The sequence below is a fragment of the Gopherus evgoodei genome, chromosome 7 (assembly GCF_007399415.2).
Source record: "Gopherus evgoodei ecotype Sinaloan lineage chromosome 7, rGopEvg1_v1.p, whole genome shotgun sequence".
Taxonomy (NCBI): Eukaryota; Metazoa; Chordata; order Testudines; family Testudinidae; genus Gopherus; species Gopherus evgoodei.
In genome coordinates this window covers 52,796,517-52,815,792 of record NC_044328.1, presented here as the reverse complement: position 1 = coordinate 52,815,792, position 19,276 = coordinate 52,796,517, and positions in this window count along the sequence as shown.

Genomic DNA, 19,276 nt, shown 5'->3' with positions numbered 1-19,276 from the left:
TCAAACAAGATATTGGTCTCAATATAGGAGTTACTGGAAAAATTCTATGGCCTGTCTTATACAGGATGTCAGACTAGATGATATAATGGTTTAAATGTATTAATTTTGGGTGCCTTGCTATTGGATGTCCAACTTGCGCATGTTAAGACATGGCCCATAATATAGAATCAAATGGGACAAACAGTGGGATACATTGGAAGTCAGTTTTAGAACACAAGAAGAAATATCTTTAACTATGAACTAAAATGTTTAGTTATTGCCCACTAAAAGAGGAGAGGTGAACTCTGTTAACCATTCTTTCATCCTTTCTCCCTCTCTCTCTTCCAGTCCTCTCTCCTTGATCTCAAAAGCCACAATTGAAGACCATTACCAAATCTGGTTGACTTTAAATGGGGGGGGGGCAATTTTGGGTTCCTATATTTACAAACTTCCCTCTCTCACAATCTTTTCTACCAAAAGGTTGTATAGACTATTTTCTTTAAAAAAATGAAGTTGAGCATCTTAATGAATATGTACTGCTTCAGAATAATAAGCAACCCACTGTAATGCAATATCTAGGGATATGTGTAATAAATCATATATTATATGATCATGTATCATAGCCGAACATTCTGTATATGTAACCTATTTTAAATTATATGAAATTGATACTTTTAATAAAAAAAGAGATACAAAGACTGGCATCCAAAGGGAAACTCTATGGCTCTACTTCACAGAATCAATGAACTTAGACATGGACAGAATCTATGAGGTTATCTGATCCATCTCCCTGGAATGCTGGCTTGTTCCCTATAGTATATTCTTAATGTTTGTCCAGTCTGCCTTCCCATGCAATAGAGCTTCCAACCCTTCTCTCAACAGACTACCACTTTATCAGGAAGTTTTTCTTCATATACAGCCTCTCAATGTCAGCTCATTATTTCCAGTAACTAGGTTTGCCAATTTTGGTTGAACATATTCTTGGAGTATTTCACCACATTATATAATCTTTAATTAAAGATTAATCCTTAATTCCTGGAGACTCCGGGACAAGTCCTGGAGTGTTGGGAACTCCACCAGTAAGACTTTTCCTTCACCATAAATACTTCTACATGTTTGGTGTTTACATTCTTTGAATATCTGTGTTCCCACGGTTGGTGTAAACCACACTACAACGATAACCATCTTGTATCTTGTTAGAGACACAGGGACCACTTTAACAGGTTAGAAGTAACAGTTCAATGTGTGCATGTGACTTATCTGTCATCACAACCAAGTTTGCATTCCCATACCTATCATACTGTCTGTGTGGCAGGAAAATCTGGGCAGTTATTCCATCAGGTCTCATCATGGATCAGAGTACCCAGAAATCATGCAGCACACAGAACAGAACATAAGACAATGTACTCTGAGCTCAGAAAAAAAATAGCTTGCCAATATACATTGCTTGGGATCCTGCACATGCTGCCAAAATACAGTGCGCTAAATGGATTGTAGGAGAACAATGTGCTACCCTAGGCCTGTGATAAGGACAATAAACTATCAGGGTTGCAAACAATATTTTAAGTAGAGTATTTTTATGGCAGGAGTCACAAGATGCTGCTATTACACATAGTCTTTTTCTTAACATCTGAGCAGAATTCACTCTGAAGAAATACTGCATTGTTAGTTTTGATGATGCAGTTTTTTGTGGGGGACCAGTAAGGACCAGCAAGACAGTTTGCTCTTTGCCTTCATATCTCTACTTCAGGTCAGCTCTTGGAGCAGAGTTGCTCACTAGGAACTAAGCACTGGTATTGGGACTGAGATTTCTGAAAGAGTTTTCCTGTGTGCTCTTTGTGATCACCTCTGTTCAAGGACTGATATGTAGAGTAAAACAAACAAGTTAAGCTAAGCCATACCCAAGATTCCTCATAATTGATTTTTCCTTCAATAAAAAGCCAGCCACCAAGGCCCTGAAATTAGCTACCACTTGGTAGAAGGGTGACAGTATGGTATATGAAGACACCTTTCCAGTCCACTGCTAACTGGATGTAAACACCATTAAAAATGTACTGTAGATAATCTATCAATCCTCCTTTACACAAGCTAAATATGTAGAAAAGATTATAAAAGCTTCTCTTTCACCCTATGTTCTGACCTTCTCCATTGCTCTTCTATTAACTCCCTCCAATTTGTCAATATCTTTCTTGCAGTGAGGAACCCACCGATAAATACAATACAACATGGTTGAACAATAGCTCTCAGGAGGGAGACAATTCTGGGCACCTCATTTTGAGAAAGATGTGGAGAAATTGGAGAGGGTCCAGAGAAGAGCAACAAGAATGATTAAAGGTCTTGAGAACATGACCTATGAAGGAAGGCTGAAAGAATTAGGTTTGTTTAGTTTGGAAAAGAGATGACTGAGAGGGGACATGATAGCAGTTTTCAGGTATCTAAAAGGGTGTCATCAGGACGAGGGAGAAAACTTGTTCACCTTAGCATATAATGATAGAACAAGAAGCAATGGGCTTAAACTGCAGCAAGGGAGATTTAGGTTGGACATTAGGAAAAAGTTCCTAACTGTCAGGGTAGTTAAACACTGGAATAGATTGCCTAGGGAAGTTGTGGAATCTCCATCTCTGGAGATATTTAAGAGTAGGTTAGATAAATGTCTATCAGGGATGGTCTAGACAATATTTGGTCCTGCCATGAGGGCAGGGGACTGGACTCGATGACCTCTCGAGGTCCCTTCCAGTCCTAGAGTCTATGAATCACTTCTCTACTATATTTGTAGCCTTTAATTACATTGTCATTTTTGCTGCCACATCACTCCTCATATCTATTGTGCTCTCCACTATTAACTTGAATAGGACTAACTCGAATGTGTAAAGTCAGGAACAAACAAGTGTTTGCAGGAATGGACCAAAGTTTTTTTCAGCAGCAGATTTTGCCAGATTTCTGCACCGATTGCATGTGTGTGTGTTTCATATTCCGCCCGCCTGCAAGCAAGGGATTTGCTTGCATTTTTCCTCATCTGAATCTCATTGTTCTTTTCTGCATGCATTTCTAGTCTCCTCAAGCCCCTCTGTATTGATCCATTGCCCTGACTAGTATTTCCAATGCCTCACACAATTAAGAATAATTTGCAAATTTCATTAATGTAATTGTTAACTGGTGGAACTACAGCTATGAAATGAAGCTCTGATAGGAATAGGCTTTTCTCCCAAGCCTTTATTCTCAGATTTCAGGGTTCACTAGTTGCAGCAACAACAAATAATAACTTTTTAATAAACAGGAAAAAAAGGAAAGCAAAGTTTAACTCAGACTGCAGCTCAGGCCCTCAGCTGGTATGGGGGCATTCTCTCTCCTGAATCATAGAGATGTAGGGCTGGAAGGGACTTCAAAGGCCAGCTAGTCCAGCCCCTGCACTGAGGCAAGAGGAAGAAGTAGTGGCTACAAATAGGGCTGTTTTATAAACTTCCCTGCTTTCCTTTGAATTGCTGATTGGGCCTCCAGGCCTCACCTCTTCTTTAGTTCTTTATTTTCTACACCTGCAGAGATCTGAATCAGGATTAACTCCTTGCCTGCTGATCAGAAAGAGCCTCTGCACCTGCTCTTTGTTACTGTGTCCAAAAAAATAGCAATCAAGTTTGTCTGGCAAGATTTTGTCTTGGTTAAATTATAGTTTTTGTATGTCACAGTTCTTTCCGGCATTTGGGCACTGATTGGCCAGTGCTTTGGGATTTCTTTGTGCTGGGCACAAAGCAGCACTAAAACCAGTGGATTTAATAGGTAGCATTTGTAAATATTCCAGGCAAACAGTGCAATGTTTGATTATAACAAGACCTCTTTGGGTCTTTTAGCTCTTTCTGTGTCCACACCCCTCACAGCCAGGCTCTTTCCAACACTACATGTGAGTGGGTCACTCTCACTCCTCCCTTTACCTTTGACTGTAGTTCAAGCCTACAAAACTGGCCAGCAACCTGAAAAATTTGGGAAAGTATTGGCTTTGGTTCAAAAAACATTTGGAATCTGTCAGCACATTGGAACATTTTTTTCCATATCACGTGGTTATGAATCCCCATTCTACAGCAGGGACTTGAAAGCAAGGTACTCCCCTCCCCCAAAGTGAACAGTCTGGTTAGAGACTTTTCTGGAACAGGTAGCTCTCTAGCTGTCCTGTTAGTGCTGCTCCACTTTGTATAAATACTTAGCTATTCCTTGGACCAATGAGCAAACAGGTGAAAATGACTCTCCGGCCTGGAGATTAAGGCACTCAGCTGGGAGGTCTAGATTCAAATCCCTCTTCTCAATGAGGCAGAGAGATTTCCATACCTTCCTCTCTCCTTGACATTGAGCAGCATTAAAAATCCTGTTTCAGAATGATGTGTAGAAAGTTTGAGAGGTGGGTTATGCCCAGTGCCTCTCACTCCTCTTCTATTTTTTTTTTAATCATGAGATTGAGTCATGGGCACTCAAAGTTAAATAAATCCCAAGAGGCAGCCAGCTTGGTTTATTTTCAGCTCTGGTAGCCCATGTAAAAAAAATACAAATTTTTTGAGATATGGAAATAGGATTTATTCTTAATTTTATATAAACAATCCCTATGACTGAGGGGAAAATGTTCATAGCAAAGGGGAATGTTTCCTAAAATATCAAATTCTTCCCCCTGGAGAAGATTATAGCATCACTGGATTCTCTCCCTGTTCACACAATTTATTGCCAGGTTTCTCAGAGAAACAGTATTATAGTTGCCTCTCCTTGACAGCAAGTGTCAGTGTAGTTTATCCTTTGTGTCAAGACAAAATGCTGGAAATAGATTAAGTTGAAGTGCTGTCGTCCCCAAAGGGCTATGACAGGAGAACTCCCCCTTTCCTTGAATTGAGATATTTGATTAAGGTCTTCAAGAAGAGCATGATTTCAAAATGACTCTGTCCTAGGAAGAGGCCTACTATGGCCAAGAGAAAAATCTTCTTAGAAGGAAGGGTGTTTTTACTGGTGCATTTGGAATCACTGTTGTATTATTGTTTTTACACAATAGTGAGAGCACTGTGCTAATACAGAAATGTGGATCCTCATCTGATCCACATCTGCTAGGATCAACCCGCGATCCGACCTGTGATCCACTAGCCGTCTTTAACCTGTACCTGTATCCGCACCCACACCCACAGCAGCAAGCCGTCTCACAAGGGCTAGCGATGGAGGGGTGGGGGAGCAAATAGGGGGGATTGGGTCATCCAGGCAAGAGGCAGCGCAAGGGTCAGAACTGAGGGTAAGGGCCAGCGAGGGGACACGGTCTCAAGGAGAAGGGGCAGTGTGGAGGAGGGGGTTGAGGGGAAGGGAGTTGCATCATGTGTTGCTCCCAGGGGGCTCGAGAGCGATGGCACACAGCAGCAGCAGTGTGTGTTGCAACAAAGTGGGGTGGGGAGCTGGAGGCTCACTTGCTCCAATCCCTGTGATGGGGGGTCAGCCTTGCTGCCCAGGAGCCATGGGCTGGACCCGGGATCATGGCCAGTGCTGCCTGGCTGGGCCATGGTGAGGATGCTGGCGCTACCTGAGTGGCCCAAGCTGCTGGACAGGAAGCAGCTAGTGGATGCTGGACAGCCCTGACTCTGGGCTTGGCTACACAGGAGAGTTGCAGCGCTGGTGATAGGGTTACAGCGCTGCAATTCACTCTGTGTCCACACTTGGAAAGCATAGCCAGCGCTGCAACTCCCTGGCTGCAACGGTGGCTGTACACCTGGTCTGCTTGGGGTGTAGCGATTCCAGCGCTAGTGATGCAGCGCTGGTCATCAAGTGTGGCCACCAAAAGTGCTTTTATTGGCCTCCAGGGTATTAGGAGGTATCCCAGCATACCTTTTCAGCCACTCTGCTCATCGTTTTGCACTCCACTGCCCTGGGCTCAGGTGACCCGCCCTTTAAATGCCCCGGGAATTTAAAAAATCCCCTTCCTGTTTGCTCAGACAGGTGTGGAGTGCAATCAATCAATCAATCAATCAATCACTGACCATGCCTCCATGCCCTAAATGAGCCCCAGCATGGAACACTTCCGAGCTGCAGGACCTCATCAGTGTTTGGGATGAGGAAGCTGTGCGGTCACAGCTGCGCTCCAGCCGTAGAAATTATGATACCTATGTGCAGATATCTCAGTCCTTGCTGCAAAGGGGCCATGAACGGGACACGTTGCAGTGCAGGGTTAAAGTAAAGGAGCTGCGGAGTGCCTATTGCAAAGCCCATGAGGGAAACCACCGCTCAGGAGCTGCCCCCACGACCTGCCGTTTTTACAAGGAGCTGGATGCCATACTTGGGTGTGACCCCACTGCCAATCCGAGGACTATAATGGAGAGTTCAGAGCAGGGAGAGGAGGGGGAGGGTGTAGAGGAAGCTGAGAGTGAGGCTACTGGGGTGGAGGGAGACACCCCGGAGTCCCAGGAGGCATGCAGCCAGGAGCTCTTCTCAAGCCAGGAGGAAGCTAGCCAGTCTCAGCAGCTGGAACTTCTTGATGAAGAAGAAACAGAGGAGCGGGTTCCTGGTAAGCAGCTTTTATTTTAAGGATGGAAATGTTTGGGGGGGGGAGGGGTTATGGCTGCATGCATGCATGCCTAGATGTGGAATAGCCCATTGATTTGGTCTATCACGTCTCTGTAATCGGCCTCGGTAATCTCTTCAAAAGTTTCAGCCAGAGCGTGGGCAATGCGCTTGCGCAAGTTTATAGGGAGAGCCACCGTGGTCCTTGTCCCAGTCAGGCTAACGTGTCCGCGCCACTGTGCCGCGAGGGGTGGGGGGACCATTGCTGCACACAAGCAAGCTGCATAGGGACCAGGGCGGAATCCACATTGCTGTAGAAGACCCTCCCTCTCTTCCCAGGTAACATGCAGCAGTGATATATCTGGCAGTAGAAAATCCTGTTGAAAATGTAGGGATAGTGTTCAGTGCAGGTCCCCCCCAGCTGCTCTCTGCTTTCCCCAAAGCACAGAAACCCCAGTGAGCCGTGACTCAAGCAGCTCCCCTTCCCAGAGGAGTAACTGCTGTGGCAATTGTGGGGGTGGTGTTCAGTGCACTTTCCCCCCAGCTGCTCTCTGCTTTCCCCAATGTACAGAAACCCCAGTGAGCCCTGACTCAAGCAGCTCCCCTTCCCAGGTGAGTCGCGGCAGAAACACTCACCCCATTACTCACCATGTCTTCGCTGCTGTGGCCTCTGTGTGCTATGTTTGTTATGTGTAAATGATGCTACAAATAGTCTACAAACTCCTTCACTCTGATAATAAACAATGCAGCCTCTGTATTAAATGTTTCTATTTCTGTTTTTTTAAGTGTCCTTGAATCCTCCGGCCATATCACAGCCTGCTGAAAAATTACAGAACTTGAGACGTAAACCAAGGAATAGCAAAGAAGATTTGGTGAAAGCAGTTATGAATCAGTATGCCAGAGAGAGCAAGAGGCTTCAGGACTGGAGAGAGAAAATGCATGAGTGGAAAGGAATTGGCTACCAAGAAAAGCACAAAGCAGCTGATAAGCCTCCTGGCGCGCCAAACGGACTGTATGCAGTCTCTCGTAGCCATGCAGGCAGATCAGTACTGTGCTAACCCCCGCCCTCCAAAGCTCTCTCCCTTGTGCCCCAGTGTTTGCTCAAAACACCTTTCTCCAGCAGCCTGGTTCTTACCACCACCAGCTGCCGCCAACTTCTGTACGTTCACCTACCAGCCCTGAGAACTACGACCCTTACCCTATGCACTCAACCCCCATCACCATGCAGCATATTAATCCTGAAGTGCAGCAGGCATTGCACAGCAATCCAGGCAGGACATATTCAAACCTCTGAATGTACAGTCCAGCACCCTACCCCCCTGCCCTTTTATGTACTGTATTTTGAATAAATGATTTCTTGGCTTTTAAAACATTTTTTTATTATTGCAGAAAGTGAGAAATACTGTACCCCAAGGGAAAAACAGGCACAGCAAATCATTGTAACCACTGCACTTCACACCCGTGCAAGGCACCAAACATTACTGTTGGCTTTCAGCCTCAAATTGCTCCCTCAAGACATCCCTAATCCTTGAAGCCCTGTGCTGGGCCTCTCTAGTAGCCCTGCTCTCTGGCTGTGCAAATTTAGCCTCTAGGCGTTGAACCTCGGAGGTTCATTCCTCACTGAATGTTTCACCCTTCCCTTCACAAATATTATGGAGGGTACAGCACGCGGCTATAACATCGGGGATGCTGCTTTCCCCCAAGTCTAGCTTCCCATAAAGACACCTCCAGCATCCCTTTAAACGGCCGAAAGCACACTCCACAGTCATTCTGCACCGGCTCAGCCTGTAGTTGAACCGGTCCTTGCTCCTGTCAAGCTTCCCTGTATACGGTTTCATGAGCCATGGCATTAAGGGGTAAGCGGGGTCTCCAAGGATCACAGTGGGCATCCCCTACTGTGATCTTGCAGTTTGGGAAAAAAGTCCCGGCCTGCAGCTTCCTGAACAGGGCACTCTTCCGAAAGATGCATGCATCATGCTCCTTTCCAGGCCATCCTGAGTAAATGTCAGTGAAACGCCTACGGTGATCCACAAGCGCTTGGAGAACCACAGAGAAATACCCCTTTAGATTAATGTACTCGGATGCCAGGTGGGGTGGTGCCAGAATAGGAATATGCGTCCCATCTATCGCCCCTCCACAGTTAGGGAAACCCATTTGTGCAAAGACATCCACAATGTCCTGCATGTTCCCCAGAGTCACGGTTCTTCTTAGCAGGGTGCAATTAATGGCCTACAAACTTGCATCAACACTATTCCAACGGTCGACTTTCCCACTCCAAACTGGTTCGCGACCGATCGGTAGCTGTCTGGAGTTGCTAACTTCCAGATTGCAATAGCCACCCACTTCTCCACTTTCCCACTCCAAACTGGTTCGCGACCGATCGGTAGCTGTCTGGAGTTGCCAACTTCCAGATTGCAATAGCCACTCGCTTCTCCACTGGCAGGGCAGCTCTCAATCTCATGTCCCTGCGCCGCAGGGTAGGGGCGAGCTCAGCATACAGTCCCATGAAAGTGGCTTTTCTCATCCGAAAGTTCTGCAGCCACTGCTCGTCATCCCAGACTTGCAGGACGATGTAATCCCACCACTCAGTGCTTGTTTCCCGAGCCCAAAGGTGACGTTCCATGGTGCTGAGCTTGAGTTACTGTCACAAGCTATTTAGTGTCTTGCGCGTCAGGCGAATCAATATCATCATCTGACTCCTCACTGTCACTTTGGAGCTGAAGGAATAGCTCAGCTGCCAAACCTGATGTGCTAGCAACATTCATCAGTAAGGTCCTCAGCAGCTCGGGCTCCATTTGTAACAGAAATCGCGCTGCAGATTCACAATGGCGCCAAACTGCTGGAATGTGTAGCGATGTACCACGGGGCGTTGGGACAGGAAGCGGAATGACCTGCACCCTTCTGTCCCCTTCCCACAACCCATGGCGCCAAAATGGGATGAGGTGCTCTATGGGATAGCTGCCCACAATGCACCACACCCAACAGCGCTGCAAATGCTGCAAATGTGGCCACACTACAGCGCTGGTAGCTGTCAGTGTGGCCACACTGCAGTGCTGTCCCTACACAGCTGTACGAATACAGCTGTAACTCCCAGCGCTGCACAAATGTAAGTGTAGCCATACCCTCTGACCTGCCACCCAGCCCCAGCCACTGGCTGCTGCCGCCGGCCCCAAGTGTGCTGCATCCCCAGGCTGCTGGAACCAGACACCACGGGGCAGGCATTGCCAGGGAGTAAAGACCTGCGTGGTTAAATCTGCATCCAATTCACTATCCAGAGAAATGGTCCACGGATATGCACAGATTTGCAGGGCTCCACCAGTAGTTGTCTTTCAGTATTAAAATGATAATATCATGATTTGCTAGCCAAGTATGCTGATATCTAGTGGTAAGGGGATAAAAAAGCAACCCCATTAAATAGGGCAGATTGACTACAAATCTGTCATGGTTCTGTCATTCGGATTGCAGAACGCTCTTGTAAAAATGTCACTCTGGGATTGTTTTTGCCTATTTCATGCTTTTCCAGTCTTGCTTTTTACTATTTATTTGTTTAACTTATGACTCTGTAGAACAAATTCAGGTTTTCTGTCTACAGATTTTGTATTAGAGATATGAAAACAGAAACTGCTGAAAAAAGATAATTATATTTTGTCAAAAATATATGAAAAAATGAATATATTTGTTTAAATTTAAAAAAAATCAAACAATTCATTTTACACAGGGTAGAGGGGACACCCACTTTTACTATTTTTCTTTCCTCCCATTTTTCCAATGGAAAAAAATTAAAAAGTGAGAGTCATTTTCCCCCGCAAAATTTTTCATTTAGAATTTTTTCATAAAAAATTATGAAAAAAATCGACTAGCTTGATATAATAAAAGACTAGCAGCAAATCATTCCCTTTAACTGACAAGTATACTAGAAGAGTGACCAAAAAGTTATGTGTATACTGGCTAAGAATATATTATAAATGATTTGCCTATTTTCTACTCTTCTTCAGTTTCTATCCAGTTATAAGACGTTGCTAAACTGACCATTCCACTTTAGGTGAGATGTTCAAAACTTCTAAGTGACTTATGAACAGAAGTCCCAATTACTTTCAACAATACTTGTGTTCCTAAGCCACTTAGCCACTTTTGAAGATCCCACTCATTGCTCATAGGGATTTGTACCGTGTTGACTATGACTTGCCCATCTAATTCTTCATGCAAGAGTTTGAAAATATAATGAAGAGCCTAAACACTGTTTCTTACACCAGCCTACAAGCTTTTGAATTTCTAAACATTTAAGCTACATGCATGGAGGGGAAGAACAGTTTGTGGTGAAGGCACTGATATAGTGCTCAGGAAATAAGACCTGTGTTCAATTCCCTGTTCTTCCATGGTCTTGCTGGATGACCAGCCATGTCACTTCATCTCTCTGTTTCTCAGTTCCCTCTTTGTAAAAAGGAGATGAGGATAATACTTCCTTTGTCTATTTAAATTATAAGGTCCTAGGCAAGGCCGGCTTTAGGCCTATTCCACCAATTCCCCAGAAGTGGGCCCCACGCTTAAGAGGGGCCCGCACCCAGTGAGATTCTCTTCCCTGGCTAGAGGCTCCTTTTTAATTTTTACTCACCTGGAGCCACTCCAGGTCTTCGGCAGCACTTTGGTGGCAGGTTCTTTGCTCGCTCCGGGTCTTTGGCAGCACTTCAGCGATGGGTCCTTCGCTTGCTCTGGGTCTTCAACGGCACTTTGGCGTCAGGTCCTTCAGTGCCGCCGAAAACCTGGAGCGAGTGAAGGACCCACCGCCAAAGTGCCGCTGAAGACTCGGAGCACTGCCCGGTGAGTACAAGCCCCATGTGTTTTTTTACATTTTTTTTTTTTTTTTTTAGTCATCCCTGCCGGGACCCCATCGAAACTGTTCGAATTGGACCCCACACTTCCTAAAGCCGGCCCTGGTCCTAAGAACAGTTATCATCTCTTGCTGTATGTTTGTACACCACTTAGCATAGTGGGTGTCCCACGTTGGTAGTGCACTCCAGATGCACAAAACAAATGATAAATAATAATTGCTCACTTTATTGTGTATATCTCTCCATCCCACTACACACACATACAATGTTGAAAGATATATAAGACTGAATAGTCAAAATCTTCTGTGCTCAGGTCTACTTACTTTTCAAAGAGACAGCATTTAGGTACATAATTGTATTTCAAATTTACTGTATAAAACACCATTACCTCAACCTTATCAAAAGGGATAAGGTAAAGATGCCACATTTATTGTAAATATAATAATAAAGACTAATTCCTATTACTACTTATTCCTTATACACACACACACACACACACACACACACACACACACACACACACACACACACACACACACACACACACACACACACACACACACACACACACACACACACACATATATATTCATTCACACAATCATCCATTCAAGTTCTGCATAGGTATTATAGTTACCAGCCTAGTAGTTGCTCATGCCAAGTAACTGGCCAGGTATCTTGGTCATGAGGATGGAGCTGAGTCTGTGTCAGATGCACCTGATGCTCCTGGAGGTTGGCAGCAGAACCAGAGACTCAAAGTCCTCCAGTCTTTAGAGCTCATTCTTATAGGAATTAATTCCTATGTTAGTCTATGGGAGCTGTTTCATCCTGTTGTTGCTGACTCAATCAGCAGATAGCACATTTCTGGTGGCTCCACATTGTCTAAAGTGGCACATTCCTGGTGTTGGGGTGGATCCCAGGTGACCCTCCGGGGGTTGTCTGGTGGTCCACTTGACACATTATTCGGCCAATGGATACTCCCTTTCTAGGCTGGCACCTCCCTAACCATTCATGTATATCAAGCATTTATCAACACACATTCCATATCTTAACCATATTTTAATTTACTGTCTCCACCGCTTTTGGGGTGTGTGTTAATTCCTATGAGACTCCCAGCCCTGTAATCACAGAGGGTGGGGGTCTGTTTGTTTACATTGTATCAATTACAGCTTAAGGCTAGCATAGTGTTTACTTCAAGAACAAAGTCAATTAACTTGTTTGTAAGTTTTACATAGTAATAGAGTATCTTTCACAGGACAGATACAATCAATGATTTCTGCAGACATTAGCTTACAAGTTTTAACAGAAAAACTAAAATATTTTTGTACTTGGTGAAACTGGGGGGTCACTGTCACTTGGGGGAATCACTGTTAGTACTTTCTTTAATATCCCTACATAAGCCTTAGTTCATTTGTAGTGAATGAGGAGACTGCAGACAAAATATAGAAGGAAAAAACACGAGAGACGCTGTTGAGAATAACTGGCAGATTTGTGATAGCCTTGTAATTGCACGATGCACTCTCTGAAATATTTATAGAATACAGCCAAAACTTTTTAAGCCTTGCTTAGAAAATATTCATGTCCTGCCAAGAACAGCCTAGAGTGGGCATTCAGTCAGACACAGAGAGACTGTCTGCAAACCTATTCAGCAGACAGTAAAAGGCGAAATGGCAGCGATCACTGTACTGGAGGAACACTTTGAGCAATTAGCTGTTTTAGCTGTTCATAGAAAGAGGGCCCTCACTGCAGGGCTGACAGACACACTGAAACCAAAGTGAAACTAGCTTTTCATAAAGTTAAAGACCAAGAATAAAGTTGTCGTGATTCTCAAACTGAACTTAGCTAGATTCAGATGCACTGCATACTATCATTCTTTCTCTTTTCTTTTCTACTTGCCTTTTTTCCCTCTTTTAGAGAGAGAACAGATATAGATCTCTTTCTTCCACTTCACTGTCAATCTGACTCAGTTGAGTCACTTTTTCCTTTTTTTCTACTGAAATGCTCCTCCACTTCTTTCTAAGTGATAATTTCTCAACTGAGATTAAGTTTCACTTTATACATGCTCCATTTTTGGTAGGAAAGTTGAATCACGAAGCTAAAGGAATGTGAAGCCTTAAATCAGCATCCTGTGGTGTGTCCTGTTCTGCTCTTCTGATTGAGGATAGACATTTTGTTCTGCATACTGTTAGTACTGAAGCTTATTCCATACAAAGCTATTTCTCACACATGTTGAAGTCTATATGTGCAATTGCCTATTGTGCAGGCTACAGTGTCAGAACATTTTTTTTTAATATTGGGAAACTATAACAATATCTGAATGCAAAATTTCGTCACTGAAAAGCTACAATACTGATAAGAATTCATACATTGTCTCTGGAATTCCAAGACACAATGTACTACAAATAAATAATAATAACAATAAATGCAATTAAGAAGAAAAAATAAGTTGATTTCTCTAAAATACCCCACAATAGGTATTTAATTTTGTTCTCTTTCATTTTATCATTCCCATCAGTATAGTTCAGTGCTTTACAATTTGTCACCAAATATACAAATACAATGAAATGTGTAGGCAAGAAATGGTATAGAAATTCTATGAAGACTTCAGTGTTACAGAGCCCAATTCTGCAAAATTTACACAACTGTGTAACTTACCCAAAGATTTCTATTTAATTCAATGGGGCTACATTTAAGAGTAAAATCATATTTTACACCAATGTATTCAGATCAGGATTGCATTTAGTAGTGTCTTGTTATTATTTCTGAAGCCCTGATTCTACACTTTGCACAAGTGTAAATAACTACACCAGAGGTCGATTATTTATACTATGGCTCCTTTGCACTTCTTCGAAGTATGTGCAGAGATAAAATTAAGCCCGTACAGTCCGTTACGGCATAGTGGCAAGAGCTGGTACACCTCCGACTGAACCAGCAGGGGTCAACTTCCCCAGGACAGTGATTTAAAGGACCCAGGGCTCTTGGCAGTGGCCGGAGCCCCGGGCCTTTTAAATTGCTGCCAGAGCCCTGAGGTAGTGGCAGCAGCCCAGGGCTCTGGCAGTGATTTAAAGGGCCCGGGGCTCCTGGCCGCCACTACCGCAGTGGAGCCCCTGGCCCTTTATATCGCCGCCAGAGCCCCGCTGCTGAAGCCTCAGGTTAGTGGTGGTGGCTGGGAGCCCCGGGGCTCGGGTAGTGATTTAAAGGGTCCGTGGCCCCAGTAGTGGCCCCCTGAGCCCTTTAAATCACCTCCTGACCTCCAGGGCTCTCAGCCGCCTTCATAGCTCCCACTACCATGGGGCTGCGGTGGTGATTTAAAGCGCCCAGGGCTCCCAGCCGCCGCTACCACAGCCAGAGCCCCAGGCCCTTTAAATATCAATTTAAAGGGCCTGGGGATTTAAAGGACCTACCCTCTCCAGTTGAGGCCCCACCCCTTCTGGTTGAGACCACCCCCATCCCCACCTCGCCCCTCTCAGGACTCCGGCATACCAGTAAGTCCTTTAAGTTACATTCACCCCTGAGTATGTGTAACTCTAAGGCTCCTTTGCACTTCTTTGAAGTACGTGTAACTGTAAGGTCCCTTTGCACTATAAGAATAGAATTAAAGGGCCCTAGTATAAATGAGAATCAGGGCCAAGATGCATGGCAGTCGAGAATTAGGTCACATATGAATTTTTAAGTATTGTTTCAGACATTTTTGAGTTCTGGGTATGCAAAACTTCTCTCTTTCTTAACCTGAAAAGTTGTATATATTTTTCTCTCTCTCACAACTCAAACACAGTTGAGAGGATCATTCTATAATTTCTCCAATACATTCACCTCTGGAGGAGATCAGAGATAACCAAGATAACAAATGTCTGCACCAAAATGTTTTTTTCCCATAAGTTCATTAATTTTCATAAGTGAATAAAATGGTTTATATGGGAATTCTATTTATAACTCCAATTCTGCTTCTCTGGGCATTCTCAGCCTGGAGATCATGATCATCCTGCTTTTCCTATCTTGATAAATGGGAAGGGAATCCTGGCTAGATGGGATGATATCACGGGATGGCTCCAGTGTGGAAATGGGGGTTGCAGTGTGGAAAGGATTGAGAATCAGTATATTATTGTAAATATTGTAATACACTGTAGCATATATAAAGTAATTCAGAAAAGTTAAAAACAACATGTTTGTTGTATTTAAGTCCATGTCACTGGACTGGGAGTAAAAAAGACATCTCAGCTAGTAAATCCCTGTGTGATGTTAGTTAAGTCACTTCCCCCCTCTGTTTTTTCCATTTCACTAACTGTTAACTGAGGATACTGATGCTTACCTATGTTTGTGATGTGTTTTGAGATCTATGTATAAAAAAATGATGTGTTAATAACAATACTAAGATCTGGAGAGCCATGTAGGTTGGATTGTACAGGCAACGATGTGTGGGAATTTTTAATTCTAAATTGTAGTAACATAAAGCAGAGTCTAGACTGAGTAGTGGAGAAGGGATTCTGAAAAGGGAAGTACTGTTGACTGGATAAATAAATAAATACCCCCTGCAACAAACCAGCCACCACACTATCCATGCAACAGTGTTTTCTTTTGTTAAATGTTCTGTCTTGTCAAGAGATTATTTATATTGGGGCAAAACTCCCAAGTTTACAGACAATTTACGGTGCTGCTTAAAGAACAATCATAAGTGTGAAAAGAAATGTTTGCTGAATTATTGTGGCTGAATACACCAAGAGAGCACTTACTGCGCAGCTCAGTCTCAATTCCTCTTACATACATCACCAGACAATCCTCATTTACTGCCAATGGCTTTGTGGGGTACAGATAGTGAATGATCAAACAGTGACTAACATTATTTATTATTCTGGAGTCCTATTTGCCAGGAGGCCTGTAATTACTGTCTGTTTCCTTGACTCTTGAAGATTTTCAACCACCTGTTGGAATTTCCCTTCCACCCTTGCCAATTTTAATGGACGATACATCTTGAAAAACTCCACTACCCAAGGTTGTTACTATTGATTTATGCTCATTGTGCAACAGTGGATTTTCAGGACAAAATAAATGATGGCAGCTGGTCATTGCCCTAGAAGTCAGATACATCTGAATATTACTACTTCTGTCAGAATATTTCTGTCATAAGCTCAGCTGAGCCAGTGTGGCAGCATGCCAATTAACTATCTGCTGACTATTAGAGGTTTCACTTGTGAGATTTTTGAGGTTTTATAGACTATTTAATTATTAGCTCTATCTTTGTCCTTGCTAAGTGGCAGTGGCCTTTTTAGCTTCCTCCAAAGCTTCTCATGCCCTTACATGTTTGTGAGGGCGCCTAACTCTTCCTGACCTCTTGCAGGTGTTAAAAAATACTTGCTAGGTGTCACAGGTACTTAGAGTGGGTCACAGCTGAGGGTGCAAATCTCAGGTCAGACTTTCAGAAAACAGGGCAGACATACTCAAACCAGTGGTATGGTCTATAATTAGATTTAACCAAACCAACAACAAATATGTGCTCCTGATCACTATACTAGCTTACCATGAAGCCACAGCAAGTCCCCTTAGACACCCAGCCTATACTGCCACCCTGACACCTGGACTTAATGATGAAAGGTTATGAAAACCAAAAATTGTCATACATTAGGTCATAGGTGCCGACTCCGTGGGTGCTCCGGGGCTGGAACGCCCACTGGGAAAAATTGGTGTATGCTCTACACCCACCAGCAGCCAAGCTCCCCTCCCCACCCCTCCAGCACCCCACCCCGCCTCACTTCTGCCTCCTCACCTGAGTGTGCCACGTCCCCGCTTCTCCTCCCAGCACTTGCCACAGCAAAACAGCTGTTTCACAGGGGGAGAAGCAGGAACATGGCGCTCTCAAGGGAGGAGGTGGGGAAGAGGTGGGGCTAGGGCAAGGATTTGGGGAAGGAGTCCAGTAGGGGCAGGGAGGGGTAGAGTTTGGGTAGGGACTTGGGGAAGGGGTTGGAATGAGGGTGGGGCAGGGGCGGGAGGGGGCTGGGCAGGGGTGGATTCGGGGTGGGGGTGGGGGTCAAGCCACCACCGGCGCCAGGAGAAGTTGGTGCCTATGCATTAGGTTACTTCTAGCCCCAAAGGGCCAGTCACTTACCCCAGATCAAGGGATATTTCAAATCTCCCCCAAGTCAGAGCTGAAGCCAATTTCTTTGGTAAACTAAATTGAAGATTTAAGAAAAGGAAATGAACGTTATTGAGAGGTTAAAGCAGGTAAAATACTTTACAGCATTCTTTGTTCTTATTTTATTCACACAAATTCATCAATCTCTACTGATTATTGCCTGTCAATATTTTGTGCTTCCCACTATATCTAGACAGGCTAAATATTTCAGTCCTGGTTCATATATTGGCTTAATATTGCTAGCATATTGTGGTTATAAATTATATGGAGGTGGTAAAATTACTGTATTGATTATTAGCTGTAAACTCAACTATTAAAAGCAATTTATTCAGCATGTTTGGCACCTGGGATTCTGGAAACTGATAACCTCATTAATTTTCTGGATGTCCCTATCAAGGTTCTATACCCAGACAAGGCTGAAAGAGAATTAAATTCACAGAAAGACTATAAATGTGCATATTGATTCAAGTCTTTTGTTAAAATACTTTGTAGGTTCTATGTTGACATTCTCCACAGTCATTCCAATCCAGAATATGTGTGTGTGTGTGTGTGTGTGTGTGTGTGTGTGTGCGCGAGATGGGGGGAGGAGGGGAGAGGAGGTGGCTATGGGAGGTCTGATATCATCATAAATATCTGGTACTTCAATGAATTTCACTGAGTTCTTTAGTACTTGCTGCAATGGGTTGTGCGGGGTGGGGGAGTTCTGTGTACTGACAGGATTACAATGGGTAAATACATATTGCATTAGACAACATAATGGGGAGTGATTAGAGGGAGAATATTGCAGCCTTCAGACTGATCCCTAGATAACCACTTAAAAGCACAAAAAAGAGGGTCATCATTCATTCAAAAGCCCTCTTGTAATCAGTTTACAGGAAGTCCATGCACTACTTGGGAGAAATTGTGGTCAATAATGGCCCTGAAGTGCTTTTTGGTTTTATAGCATTTCTGAAAAGCTTCAGCAAGGAGGAAAAATTAAACAAAGGTATAAAAATGGAGACTTGGAAAAGGCTTTCAAAGCTCTTAGAAAGGGAATTGTACCACATAGCTAAACATCTAGCACAGGTGGAAATAAATAAGTGTCAGAAATTCAAGCCTACAGGATCAGTCCTTCAAAATGTGCTATGAGAAAGCGTACCTTCTATCACCGCTTTCCAGCTTGCTGAAAATCCTAAGAGATCTTGTTATGCTTCAGGTGTGAAGAGTACAACATCAGGCAGACATAGTTCAAGATACAGGGCATTTGTCATGTTTTGTTCAATTTCTGTCTCTTCTACTGTTCTTTTATTCTTTTTGTCAATTAATTTTAGTGTTCGTTAACAATGCCAGGCTGCCAACGCTAGAGAATGAACTGAATACAAATAACATGGGCAGCGGGATTGGATGCTTCAGTGACCGCAGCCAATGTGCCTCATCCCAGAGCTGTGAGGAGATGAAAATGTAATTCAGGCATAATCCATACACTAGTGATAATTTAGTCTCCACAATTATTTCATGCTCCTTTCCAAATCCAGCTCTTGGCTTCTACTGACACCATCAACAAGTGTGCCAAACATGAAGATGTTGTCTTTCTTGAAATGTGATCTTCTATTCACTAGGAATTGTTTTGATACCATAAACCACTCTTTCACAAAGTATCAAATAACTTTCAGCTGTTTGCGAATCTCAGCATGGTTAAATTTGAAACACCAAGAAGAAGGCAGAGATCTTCATATGCATTAAATTTAACATGATTCTTCCACTCCCTCTTTTGCAGCCTGTTTTTCAAAAATTTGTCTCTAATTTTGTCCTCCAATCAACTGGGTATAAATCACACATTCTGGACATCTAA